General features: G+C 38.9%; 1 protein-coding gene across 4 annotated transcripts in view; it reads left to right on the top strand.

Moving 5' to 3' along the window:
• The first annotated feature begins 9,023 nt into the window (after positions 1-9,023).
• Positions 9,024-13,840, top strand: part of flna (filamin A, alpha (actin binding protein 280)) — a 61,055-nt gene continuing 56,238 nt past the window's right edge. For 3 of the 4 annotated variants that reach the window (XM_044352902.1, XM_044352900.1, XM_044352901.1), the window contains exon 1: positions 9,025-9,428. The gene's annotated coding sequence lies outside the window, so the exon portion shown is untranslated. Of the gene's footprint in view, positions 9,429-13,840 lie in introns of all 4 variants that reach the window. The other variant, XM_044352899.1, reaches the window with a different exon arrangement.

The following is a 13,840-nucleotide window of genomic DNA, read 5'->3' as shown; positions in this document are numbered from 1 at the left end:
AACATCTCTGGACATGGTCACAAGAGGAAAATTGGCCCAAGATTGAACAGAGGGATTGCTTGAATGGTTGAGAAACAACCAAGGAAAACTTCAATACAGATCCAAGCTGATCTTCAAGTTCAAGGTACAATAGTTTCAAGTCGCACCATCCGTCACTCTCTAAATGAAAATGGGCTCCATGGTAGAAGACTCAGGAAGACCCCACTTCTAAGAGAGAGACACAAAAAAGCCAGACTGGACTTTTCCAAAATGCATGTTGACAAGCCACAGTCCCTCTGGGAGAATGTGCTTTGGACAGATTAAACAAAATTAGAGCTTTTTGGTAAATCACACCAACCCTATGTTTACAGAAGAAAAAAATGAAGCCTTCAAAGAAAAGAACACCATGTCTACTGTGAAACATGGAGGAGGCTTAGTGATATGTTGGGGTTGCTTTGCTGCCTCAGGCACTGGGTGCCTTGAATTTGTGCAGGGCACAATGAAATCAGAAGACTATTAAGGCATTTTGGAGTGAAACATACAGCCCAGTGTCAGAAAGCTGTGACTTTGTCACAGGTCATGGGTCTTCCAGCAGGATGATGACCCCAAACATACATCAAAAAGCATCCAAGCGTGGATGAGAAGAAAACATTGTACCATTCTGAAGTGGCCTGCTATGAGTCCTGATCTGTATCTCATTGGACATCTGTGGAAAGAGCTGAAATTTGCACTCATGAAACCTGAGAGAATTGGAGCAGTTTGCTCAAGAAGGCCAAACTACTAGTGGAGATTCAATGTTACAGAAAGTGCTTGACTGCAGTTATTGCCTCCAAAGGCTGTGCTACAAAATATTAAGTTTACCAAGAGTACCAATATTTTTGGCCATGCCATTTTCATTTGTTTTATTGTATTAAATAAAATGTTTAGTTGTAAATCAAGAGCAAAGTTTCAGTTATATTCAAGGTGAAATAAAGAATCATGGAAACCATATACTTCTGTCAGTTTCAGCTTAATACTGAGAAAATTTATTTTTTAAAAAAAAAAAAAAAAAAAGGTGGAAGGATACCGATATTTTTAGCCATGTCTGTAAGTGATTGACCAACACAGCACCTTGCTGGATGATGTTGTACTGCATTTCAGCAAAAGTTGGGCCTGGTTGAACTTTTTTTGCCTTATGACTCTGTGTTGGCACTCCTTCTGCGTCAACAAACTGCACCCATTCAAATAAATGAGAGGGCTGCATTTTTTCTTGAGGTTAGTGTAAGCGGTTAGTTATGAATGTTTGTAATCTATTAATAAATATTCATAGAATTCTCATGTTCTCAAAAGCCCAATCAATCTTAGCAAGTCATTAATGAAAGTTTTTTTAAAATTGTGATCCAGGTCCAATTAACCAGTCAAAGGGATTTTTCACAACCGGACAACCCAAACATTATTCTTATTAATGGCTTATAACTTATTTTTGAAGCATTACTTTATAGTTTATTAAACATCAATAAAGCCATTAGTTACAACATTTAAACCCTGTAACAGGTGACTTATTATAGCGATGTTTAAGCCTTATGAGTTGTCATTAAGCATTACTCATTGTCACCTCATCTTGGTCATTTCTCGATCCCTCAGCCCGCTTTTCTTTAGGTGCTGTTTCTGTGTAACTGATTTGTCTGCTACAGCTGGTCATAAAAGCCACTCCATATTTCACATGTCTAAATATGGACTCCATTCCATTTAATGAGTAATGTTTTTTCCATATTTACTCCATTTTGTCATATGAGAGCCACTTTTATATTTGTGTGTGAGCGCCTTGGAGTTAGAGTCAGATGGGAGGATGAGAGAGCAAAGAATGCATATATATTTGTTTAATCACCTGCAAAAGGGGTTTCATAGCTGTTTATGGGTCTAATCTCTTAGGCCTTGTATCTATGTGCAATCATGATGGTAGTGACTTAATGTGTTTGCATGTATACAGTTTGTCGGTATCAGCATGTATGTCTGTGTGTGTGTGTGTGTGTGTGTGTGTGTGTGTGTGTGTGTGTGTGTGTGTGTGTGTGTGTGTGTGTGAAACAAACAAGAGGCAGAAAGTAAAAGCCAGAGGGCCATGCCAGACAGTCTCCTCTATCACTTCTAGTTAAGCAATTTACCTTTAGCTTCTTCACTGGCTAACAGAGAGAAGCTTTGTTATGAGGCTGCCAGCTGGCCCCAGACTCCATGATTTTTTAATTATTTTCTCTAAATCTATTTCCGTATGTCATTTTCTTTGCCCTTTTACATCCCTCTCTGTACATTAAAACAGATTCTGTCTCTGCCACTATTCACTGTGTGAACTCATATTGATCAAACTTGTTCTTTTTTTCCCCCTTTTAAAATTTTTTTATTTAGTCAGATGAGACAAAACAAGTGATACAAGACAAGACAGAACGTTATTACAATGGATGACATGACAGAATTCGCGCGACAAGACAAAACATGCATTGAAGATGTACAGCAATAACAGCAGAAAAGAAAAAAATCAAATGTTAGTACTTATGATATTCAATGTGTGTATTAGGGAACATGTAGGGCAGTCTGTTGTACAGGTAGGTGTGGGTGTGTATGGAAGTGTAGAGGAACAATCGGGGAGAGTGGTTATAAGCACAAATAAAAAAATAATAAAAAATTAACCTGCTGTTACCAATATTCCAAAGGAGATACAGCATCAAGCAAGACCATCTGTACATCCATCTCAACATCAAAGGAAACAGTCCTGGCCACATGGATCTTCTGGGGTTCCTTTTCTCCCCCACTGAGGTTGAGAGGAGGTTCCAGGTGCACCAGGCCGGTGCTGAGGGGCTTAAGAGGAGCTTCTACCCTGTGGCCACTGGGATCCTGGATGGGATTGCTACATAGGACTGTCCTCCAAGGCCATTTATCGTGCCACAAAGCATGCCTGTCAAAAACTGCGTCAAGTTCAATGCAGTTTTTCATCAGCAAAAACACCTGGGCTGTGTTTAAGTGCTTTTGGGACTACTGTTGGTACTCACTGCTGTAGTGCCTGTATGTGTCTGTCTGGCCAGAGCAATCAACACTGATGGAAAACAGCTGGGACACCAAGTGATTGGGCTTGGGACAAATGCTGGCTCATGGCCAGTTGACGCTCCTACAGTGAGTTTTCACCATAACTTACTGGGATATTTTGCAATCTATTCCTCCATCCTGTGGCACGGACAAGCCCAGGTACCAGAGCGAATCACCGATCCAGTGGACCAGTCATCTGCCACCCCATTTCGGAGAATAGCAGGTCTCCTCCTCATGCTGATCCTGCTCTCCAGAGATGTTCTGCTAAATCCTGAACCAGTGACCCCTGGAGCGCTGCAGAACTTTGATGGTGATTTGTGCCCAAGTGTGTCTGGGACTCCTCTAGTACCAGTGATGAATGACCAGCAACTTTCTGAGCCAGGCTTCTCCCTTAATGGACTAAACTTTGTTAACACGAGGCACGATGTCTCAATGAATAACTTTTTGCTGCTAGGCTGTGGAAACCTTGATAGGTCCAGTGTCTCTCTCATAAAACCTGCTGCTGACACCACTGTGTGTCGAAACCCTGCGGTGAGGAGGCAGAGGTTATTCAAAATCTTCCAAACTGTCAATCATGTCAATCATGCAAAAGTCTTATGGGACCCGAAGCTTAAACCGAAGTGGCTATTCGGTGGACATTTTAACATCAGAAGCATTACTGCAAAGAGCAATCAGCTAACTCATCTTGTGTCCAACTCAAATCTGGACTTTCTCTGTCTGACTGAAACATGGTTGAAACAAAGAACTCCTGTGAGTGTGTTCACAGTGCCTGGATACCAATGTTTCAGAAGAAACAGACCTGATGGAAGAGGAGGAGGGGTGTTTTTTTATGTGAGACAACATCAAACGTGAACGTGTGGTTAATAATGCAGGTAACACGTTAGATTATGTTAGGATAAAAATAATGTTATCCCAGCAAATGTCTTTTAACATCATAGGTATCTATAGGCCCCCTTCTGCAGATGACACTTTCTAGGATCAACTCACAGAAGTCTTGAAAGAGTGCAATCTCAACAAAGAATTATTACTTATGGGTGATTTTAATGTGAACTGGGAGGATAAAACTAAGAGGAAAAAACTAAAAATGATCACAGAGAAATTCCAACTAGAACAACTAGTAAAAGGCCCAACTAGGATTGCAAAATGCTGCACAAATCGATCTGATATTTACTAACAAACCAGAAAGAATAACTAAAAGTTATAATTTAATTACTGGCTTATCAGATCATAACCTAACCCTATGTGCGAGAAAACTGACTAAAAGTAGACTTAAGACCACAGCAACTAAGACAATGATCCTTCAATGCATACCCAGAGCTAAGCAAGAAGAATGTATCAATGAGCTTGAACTGGGATGATGTACTGTCCTCTGATGATCTGGACTACGGCTGTGATACTTTTACTCACAGAATCAACTCTGTGAGGGAAAGATTTAATGTGATGATACAGATAAAATCTAAAAACAAAAACAATTGACCGTGGTTTAATGAAAATTTGTGGAAACTAATGAAATCTAGAGATGCTGCACTAAGGAAGGCAATTAAAACTAAAAGAGACACTGACATGCTGATTTATAAAGGTTTAAGGAACAAAGTTATCCAAGAGCTAAGAGAAGCTAAATCTCATTTTTATCTCAATATTTTGAATGAGGCAAAAGGCAACAGTAAATTGATCTAGAAAAACATTGATAATCTCACAAGGATGGACCCAATATTTTTAGGAGATTTTAAACTCAAAGTACAAGGAAAGTTAATTGAAGTCTTTAATAATTTTTTTCTTAAGTCTGTATGTGAGTTAGGGAAAAAAAATACAAAAAGGAAACTGGATATTGTTCCTATAGATGCTACAGGTCAGGTTTTCAAGCTGCTAGAGACTAATGAGTTACAAGTAAACAAAATCATCAGCTCCTTAAAAAGCTCCAAAAGTAGAGACACTTTCCAATTTGACACCATGTTTGTCAAATCAGGCAAAGATATTTTAACTCCCCCTATTGCTTGTGTAATTAACTTGTCTTTTAAACACTGATGACTGGAAATGTGCCATCGTCACGCCTAGTTTAAAATCTGGAGACCGCCTTGAAGCCAGTAACTACAGACCAATAAGTATACTGCCAGTACTCTAAAAGGTTGCTGAGAAAGTTGTCATTAAACAACTGACAGCATTTCTTAATACAAGCAATTTTGGTCTACATCATGCAGTTTGGCTTTAGAGCAAATCATTCCACCAAAACTGCTGCCTTGCACTTAATAGAGAAAATTAAATCAAGACTTAACAAAGGAGGAGTAGTTGGTGCTGTATTTTTAGATCTGCGTAGGGAATTTGACACAGTCAATCATGATGTTTTAATATCGAAACTCTCTAAATTTCTCATCTAAAGCACTGGCATGGATGTCTTCATATTTATCCAATAGGATACAATGTGTTAAAGTTTGTGACACACTGTCCAGTAACATGAAGTGCACAATGGGTGTTCCACAAGGGTCAGAGTTAGGTCCCTATTATTTAGCCCATATATTAATGATCTCCCTCAACAGTGTCATGATGTAGAACTACAAATGTATGCAGATGACACTGGTGTGTACACACATGCAGAGGAGTTAGCTGCTGCTAAGCTAACGACTGCATTGATCAATCATGTTTGAGTCTAAATGTAAACAAGACAAAAGGTAAGTTTTTCTCTAAAACTATGGTACAACCTCCTAATGCTGATATTCTCATAAAAGGTGAAAACATTGACATAGTTACTGATTTCAAATATCTTGGTGTGACACTGGTTCCAAATTTGAACTTTAAGAAACATGTTAGAAAAAACGGTTAAAACCATAAAGTACAACGTGGCAATTTTAGACATATTAGAAATTGTCTCTCTTTGGACGCAGCCAAGATATTTATGGATGCTATTATTCTTTCCTGTATGTCTTATTGCATCACATGTTGGGGGCAGGCTGGAGAAACAGCCATAAAACCTCTTGAGTCCTTATACAACAAACTCTAAAAACTCTGGACAAAAAGCCAATGCATTTCCATTACTGTAGGGTACTGGAGAAATACAATTTACTGAGCTTTGAGAATTTGAGATTATTCTCAAATTTGTGCCTAGTTTATAAAATTTTAAATGGTTTGGCCCCTCCTCCACTACATTACTCCACGACTTTGTGTACACTCGCTCAATAAGTTCTATTAGATCCTCCAGAATATCCTCTATGCAAGATTGTACCATACCATTTTGTTGCACTGCATTTGGGCAGTCAGCTTTCTCTGTGAAAGCCACAACTCAGTGGAATGTCCTACCTGATGATATGAAGAGCTGCAGTTCAATCAGTACATTCAAAACCAAATGAAAAAATCTACTAAAAACCACTCAGCTCTGTAACCACTGAATCTAAATTTCATCTATGGTTGTATGTTTTATTGTTGTATGCTGTTGTATGTTTTGATTTTGGGGGACTGCAGATGTTAATTAGCTTTGAGCTAATTCTGGTACAATGCATCATTTATGTTAAAAACTGTACACTGTCCCGATAAATAAATACAATATAATAATAAAATAAAATAAACAAATAAATCAATAAGTATACGTATGAAATAAAATAAATAAACGCATAAATACACATGTTGATGTTGGTTGGAGTAGTGAAATTGAAAGTGGTCGGAATGCATATAAGTAAATATGAAAGTAACAAAAATGACAGTAAAGGTGGCAGTGAACAGTAGGCTATAATAATAATAATAATCATTATATATTTTTTTTTTGATTGTTATAATAATAATATTAATAAACAAAAGTAATAATAATAGTATGACTAATTATGCTGCTAATTATGCTGAAAAAAACAAAAAATGAAAATAAGGTAACAACAATAATACAAAATTCACATCCAAAAATAAATAAATAAACATATACAATGAAAAAAGTAAAATAAGGACATAAATACACATGTAGTGAAACTGACAATGGTTGGAGTGCAAATGAGTAAGTAGTAGTATATGAGAGTGATATAAGATATGAGAATAATAATAATGATAATAATAAGAATAGTGGTGTGTGTGTGGATGGGTGAGTGAGTGAGTGAGCGAGCGAGTGTGTGTGTTAAAGAGGAGGCTTGTTATCATGATGATAATAATAGAATTATTATTATTATTACTATTATTATTATTATTGTTATTATTATTATTATTATTATTATTATTATTATTATTATTACCAAACATTTTCCATAGTATTTTGTTATTAGTAATTAAAGGATAAGGAGTAAGTCAGGAGTTTCTGTTAGGTGATTTTAGGCCAACTCGCCCAGATTAAGGAGTTAACCCACTTCCAACTTCAGCCTCTATCTGGAACCAGTTTGATTTATGTTTTGCTTTACAACTCAATAAGCTATTTTCATACTTCATGTTGATAGTCCAGTGGTACCATTTAAATCTGGAGGAGATAGTCTCTTTAATCATAAAAGATGCTGTGAGAGGAAATCTCCATCGTTGCTCTTTGTTTTTTCCAGAATTTAGTCACATACTATATTCTATCTGAAACCCTTTCTCTCTCTCTTTATCACTTTTTCAACTTTTGAATATCAGCTATCAATCTCCACCAAAAATATCCACCAAAATATCTTGTGTCTCTAAACTCTCTGGCACCCCCTGCAATAAAAGCCAATAGCATCACCGGCCCCTTTTCTCTAATATTATTTATCATATAACAAACAAAGAATGTGAATTCAGTGCACAATATCTCAGCGCAACAATGAAGATAGGACCTCACTAAAGAAGTGGCTGCTGCACAGCACAGAGCACAGGTGTGTATGGAGCTCACAACATTATAATATTTATTTGTCCTGCTTTATCTGTCTTCCACTTATTTACATAAAAACGTGTGTGTGTGTGTGCATGCGCGCACGCATGTGTTTACCCCGGCAAAGTCTCTGGTGATGTAACTTCAACAAAGCCGCACACAGATGATGTCACTGACCAACTGGACGAGCTCACAACTACAACATCAAACATCTGGGTCTAATTAATACAAACCCATTCACACACACACACACACACAAACACCCACCCACCCACAAACACACACACACACACACACACACACACACTTCTTTCTCCTGTCTGTTGAGCCTTCCCACCATCTTTTTCTCTCTCTGTCTCCCAACCTCCTCCACTTCTCTGCCTTCCCTTCTCCCTCTGTCTCCTGTCTTTGTCCTGCATTACTATATGGTATTTGTGTACAATGCTTTTGAAAGATACTAAAGAAAGATTGCAAAGAATACATTTTTCCAAATGTCAAATAATTCCAAATCACAGGACACCAATAACCAAGGTTATTAGGTTTCAATAAACCCACAGCAGCGTGGGAGAGAGTCATTGTTGAAGCTTAGGAGTTAAAGGGATATTATACAGATTTTGTTTATGTTTCCTCCTATCTGTAATCTCTCTGTATTCTCCTCCACTCTCACTTTAACCTCCCCAACCCCTACACCTCCCCCACCAACTCCCTTCCTCTCTTCTTCCTCCTCCTCTACTCCCTCCATCCTCCCACCAGACTGATGAACTGTAAGTAGAGGGCACAGCAGAGGCCGAACATTCTTGCTTCCTGAGCCAATACTCAGCTGGAGAGCACTCAACACACATACACACACACACACAATCTCACATACGCACAACCACACACACACACACACCTCCCACCCCCATATTGAGTCAGTTGGACCAGGGTTTGACAGAGAGAAACACAGCTCGCCATATTCACCGGCCTGTCTGAACAATAACAGATAACAGGAAAAAAGAGGACAGAGGGTGCAAAGAGATGTGGGGAGTTACCTTTCTCTGTCACAAACACACACACACACACACACACACACACACACACACACACACACACACACACACACACACGCACACGCATTTCGGGAAAAATAAAAGCAAGATGGGAGAGATAGGGGCACTGCACGGGCTGGTGACATCATACCTTTAAAATCCTGAAGGCGCGGTCATGACGTCACTCATGTAAAAAAAAAAAAAAAGAGGCACAGAGCCGAAAAAGAGAGAGTTACACCCCCAGCACCTCTGATGCTTTACCCCTTTACCAATTAAGGCTCTCACGGTAGAGGACAGGGAGAGAGAGAGAGATCGAGGAGAAGCAGAGGTAGAAAAGAGCAAAAAAGCGGAGGGACTATCTCTTTCTTTCCTTTGCGCCACCAGTACAACCAATACACCCATTTCCCCCCACCGGGACTACGCGTGGGGAGGGAGGTCCGGGACCTCAGTGCAGCAGACATACATACACACCCTCTGTGAACGAAGTAACTGCAGGCTGCTGCTGCGCGCACTGACTGAGCGGACCGGAGAGACACCGGACACACACACACCCCAAGATCACAGCCTACAACACACATGTAAGTTTTGTCCCGCTGTAGACTTGTTGACATGAGTGAGAGAGATATGCATACTTGCTTGTGATTTCACTGTAGGACATTTTCTTTCACATGATTGCTCTTGACTGAAATCTTCATAAAGCCTTGTATATATAAAAAAAAGTTGCGTCAGTTTGATTGCAGTCCAGGTTACACGCTATGAATGGGTGTCATGAGGTTTTCTATCATGTATGATCATGTGTGACATCTCTGTGAGCGTGTGAGCGCCACGCCTCACGCACCGCTAACTTTTTTAAGAGTGAAACTTTGAAACTTTGACGCCGGTTTACACAGTCAGATTATTTGGTGCCGTCACAGATAGGCTATTTCGGCGCATATAGTGAAACATTTTTGACACCGCTGTGGTCAGAACATCACAGCAGTAGATGTCAGTCTGGGGATCATCCATCCGTCTCACTTCATTCCTGCATAGTTTGTTTATGAGCTATCGCGCACGCTCTTCCGCGTGCATGCAGCAGCAGTGGACTGAAGCATCTCTTCGGTGTTGGCCTAGCTACAATTAGGGGCTCCACACCAAATAAGGTAATACACGGACACTGCTTTTTTACCGGGGGGCTGAGTGGAAGCCACTTGCGCCCTCCGCAGCCGGGAGCGGGTCTCACACCGCGAAACGAGGTGTGCGGCGCGTGCACACCGCGCGTACTCACACGCGAGCCAGGACGTTTAAACATATTTAACTGCAGTTCGTCACTCATAAAAAAGATGCCACCGGCTTATGTTGCTTTCATTGTTAACCCTTAATATAGAGGGGGAGCAGAGGTCTTTTTGACCCACACATCCTGTCATTATGTAAAGATTTTATTTTTTTACATGTTGTAATCAGCTATGTGAAGGCATGTTTGTGATTAAACAAACCAGGAGTTGATGTGGGTATTAAGTTTTTCATTTTGGGCTAGAGACACCCTTTTAGAGAGCAGAGCCACATAAGGCACAGTGTCAGAAACATTGAAATCAAGATAAGTTGTTATCTTAGAGTTAGTTAGAAAAATAACATGTGTTTGAATGTCTTTTTTTTTTTTTTTTTTTTTTTTTTTTTTGCCTCAAGGATATGTGGTCCAATCAGGCACTTGTTAGAACGATAAGCATGTTTAATGATAGAGATGTGGTTTGATGTAATGATGACCCTGGTCAGTGTTTTTGCTGTTAACCTCATAATAATGGACACAGTTACATTTTAAAGTCTTCAGGGGTGAAAGGAACCTGATGGAGTGGTTCAGCAGTCACCCACTGTCAGGTGTGAGAGGCAGCTCTGTCTCGGTAACACATAGAAACACACTTTCTTGGTCCTTATAGGATGAAATATTTCTTAAATCAAAATGTATACATTTATCATGCATGATAGTGAAGTGCAGGCCGGAATAGGGTGGAAGTAGGGAATAGGAAAACATGTAGCCGTATACAAATATATTGTGTTTCTTACGCAAAGGCAAAGTGAAGACAATGTGATGCCCCTCTCTGTTTCACTACCAGAAGCAACTGCTTCCTCAGGTTCCATACATAATGAGAGATCAGAAAATAAAGAAAGAGGTTCATAAAATTAAATAGAAAAATACCGAATAATTACATAGGGTACAAGGAACCATGCTGTTCTAATACACATTTTCTAATGTTTCTTGTTTTCACTTAATCTATAGAACAATAATACAGTTTTTATACCTTTATACCCTTATGATACATTACTGAGTTAAAAACGTAATTTTTTAGAGTAACTTGAAGAGTCTCTAGTTCTGAGGGCTTGTGCATAATGTTCTGAAATGGGACAGTTGGTTTTCATATGACTGGAAGAGTCGTTCCATCAGGTAAATCTAATAAGATGAGTTACTGTTATGAACATGTTTACAACAGGAATGTCCCCAGTAAAACTGTCTCAAATGGAAGTAGTGATTATATCTGTCACATCATCATCATCATCGTCATCATCATCATCATCATCATCATCTTCGTCATCATCATCATCATCATCATCGTCATCATCATCATCATCAGTGTTTCTTCTCTCTTTTTGACTTCTTTGGTGAGGAGCTTGAAGCTGTGGAATGTGCCTCTTCTTTTATTAAGTGAATGTTAATTTAACCTGCAGCAGAGCAGTGTTTTCCAACATTTTCTGAGAGGTGATTTCACATTGAGGTCATAACATTACATAACATTACATCCCTCATCTAAAAGGCAGTTGAGAGAAATGTGTGTTTTCAGGTTGCAGACTTTACATGTTTACTGTAGCCCAACTGATTCTGTAACCCAAAACTTCTTACAGTCTTGGTTTTATAAGAGCTTGATAATAAAGAGGTGATGAAGGCCATGAGGTGAAAATGAAGCTGGGTGCTGGCATAGACAGTGTGTAAATACTCAGACCAAACCTGTCCTTATTTGACACTGCTTGGCCTACTTTCACCCATCAAGTACCACCAAAAGCCATGCGTGCACACACACTTACGCTGCCTGCAGAAAAGGGGAAAGCCCTAACTTCGCTCTAATCTCTGCATTTGACTTGCTCTTTCTCTCTCCTGACACCACTCTGCGTGTGTGTGTGCACACGTGGTTAATGGTGTTGCATGCAGCGTTCATCTAACTTCCTTCACTCTGTTCTGCTCTGCTCAGCATTGGGTGTGGTTAGTGATGACGAGAAGCGGTTGGCATGGCGGGTGGTACTGTAATAATACTATCACTGGAGAGGAGAGGCAGTTCAGTTTGCATTCATTTTAACAATTAACTAATCTAATTTTGTCTACTTTAATATCTAATATACACCACAGATTCCTCACAATCATATTTATTCTCATATATAATATAGTCATATATTCTTACAGGTTATATTGTCACATAGCAGCCAAACCTCTCTCCTCACTGTATTTGCTCTTTAAAATATGCTTTCTCTGTTTTTATGTTCTTATCACTTCATTCCACCTGACAAAGAAATATTGAAGGGACATTAAAGCCCTAAACTGTGTTCTCCACCCTCTGGGTCTCTTGTAATTCTGTTGATCCAGGATATGAAGCTTATGCTGCTGATGTAAGCTTTGGCTAAAAGCCTAATGTGCAGGATCCAGGTCTGTTACTCACTGCCTAAGCTCACCCATGGTATTGGGCTTTCCCAGAAGCTAAGCTCTTTCAGTACTGGCATAGTTTTTGTTTGTTTGTTACTTTTTTTAACTTTATGGTCTAGCTCCAGCTTACATTAGTGACCTTTTGAGCCCAGGTGTTCATAACCCGTTCATAACCTGAGGTCAATGACAGCTTTGTAGTCAGATCCCAAAGGCTTTCTAGTAGCCTGCCTGAAGAGCTCTGCTTTTAAATCCAATGTTATGGAAGTAAATAAAAGTAGCAATACTACAGTGTAAAAATACTCTGTTACAAGTAAAAGCCGTTCATTTTATTATTATTTTTTTTTTACCTATATTTAAAAGTACAGAAGTATCATCAGCAAAATGTACTTAAAGTAGCCAGAGATACTCCTTTTACAGTTATATTATAAACAACATATTGTATTATAGAATATTATTAGGTATTGTTGTAATTTCTCTAGCTGCAGTCGATTTTAGGCACTTTATACACTACTAGGAAGTTTAATAGTAAAGCACTGCATCAAATTTTATAAACTGATCAAATGTTTTGCATGTAAAACCATAATCTGAAAAGTAACTATAGCTGTCAATTAATATAGTGAGTAAAAACTACAATATTTCCCTCTGGGATGTAGTGGAGTGGAGTGTAAAATAAAAATGCTCATGTAAAATACATGTATTATTTTACTATTTTAAAATTGCACTTAAGTACAGTAGTTGAGTAAATGTACTTTTCCAGCACAAATGTTTATTTCTCTCATTTTATGTTTTCTTACTGTAATTGTGTTTTCTGATGTTTTTACACTTTTACATGCTTTTGTGGTGGAGGTACGGACAGGAAATTTAGGGGAAAGGAGGGAATATGACATGTAACAGGGAACATTGGAGTTATATTGAATGTGTCTTAATCACAAGCCCACCAGGATGCCCAATTAACATGTGAACCTCCACACATCAGCTGTTGTTTGATAAAGATATATGAAAACATGTCGCTGCAGATTATTAAAGAACAAAATAAGTGTTTAAGAGAAATAGAAAGTGGCTCTGCTGTCCGGAATGAGTCCAGATTACATACAGAGAGGGGTCAGGAGGTCATGACAAGAGTTTAAAAGGATTTCCAGATCAGTGAACAGAGAAGTAGTGGGGAAAAAAAGAGAAAGTTGTAGTATAGTGAATGATCACTAGAGGGAGACAAAAGACAAGCCAGAGATATCAATTTGGCCATCAGATACTGAGACATTTTAATGTGTCTTGGTCAGCTCTTTCTGTCTCCACCCCTTGTTTTGTCTCCTGTTTATTTGGCAAATTCCA

The sequence above is a fragment of the Thunnus albacares genome, chromosome 5 (assembly GCF_914725855.1).
Source record: "Thunnus albacares chromosome 5, fThuAlb1.1, whole genome shotgun sequence".
NCBI classification, from domain to species: Eukaryota; Metazoa; Chordata; class Actinopteri; order Scombriformes; family Scombridae; genus Thunnus; species Thunnus albacares.
Note: the sequence above shows the minus strand (reverse complement) of the source record. Positions and strands in the feature narration are given on the sequence as shown.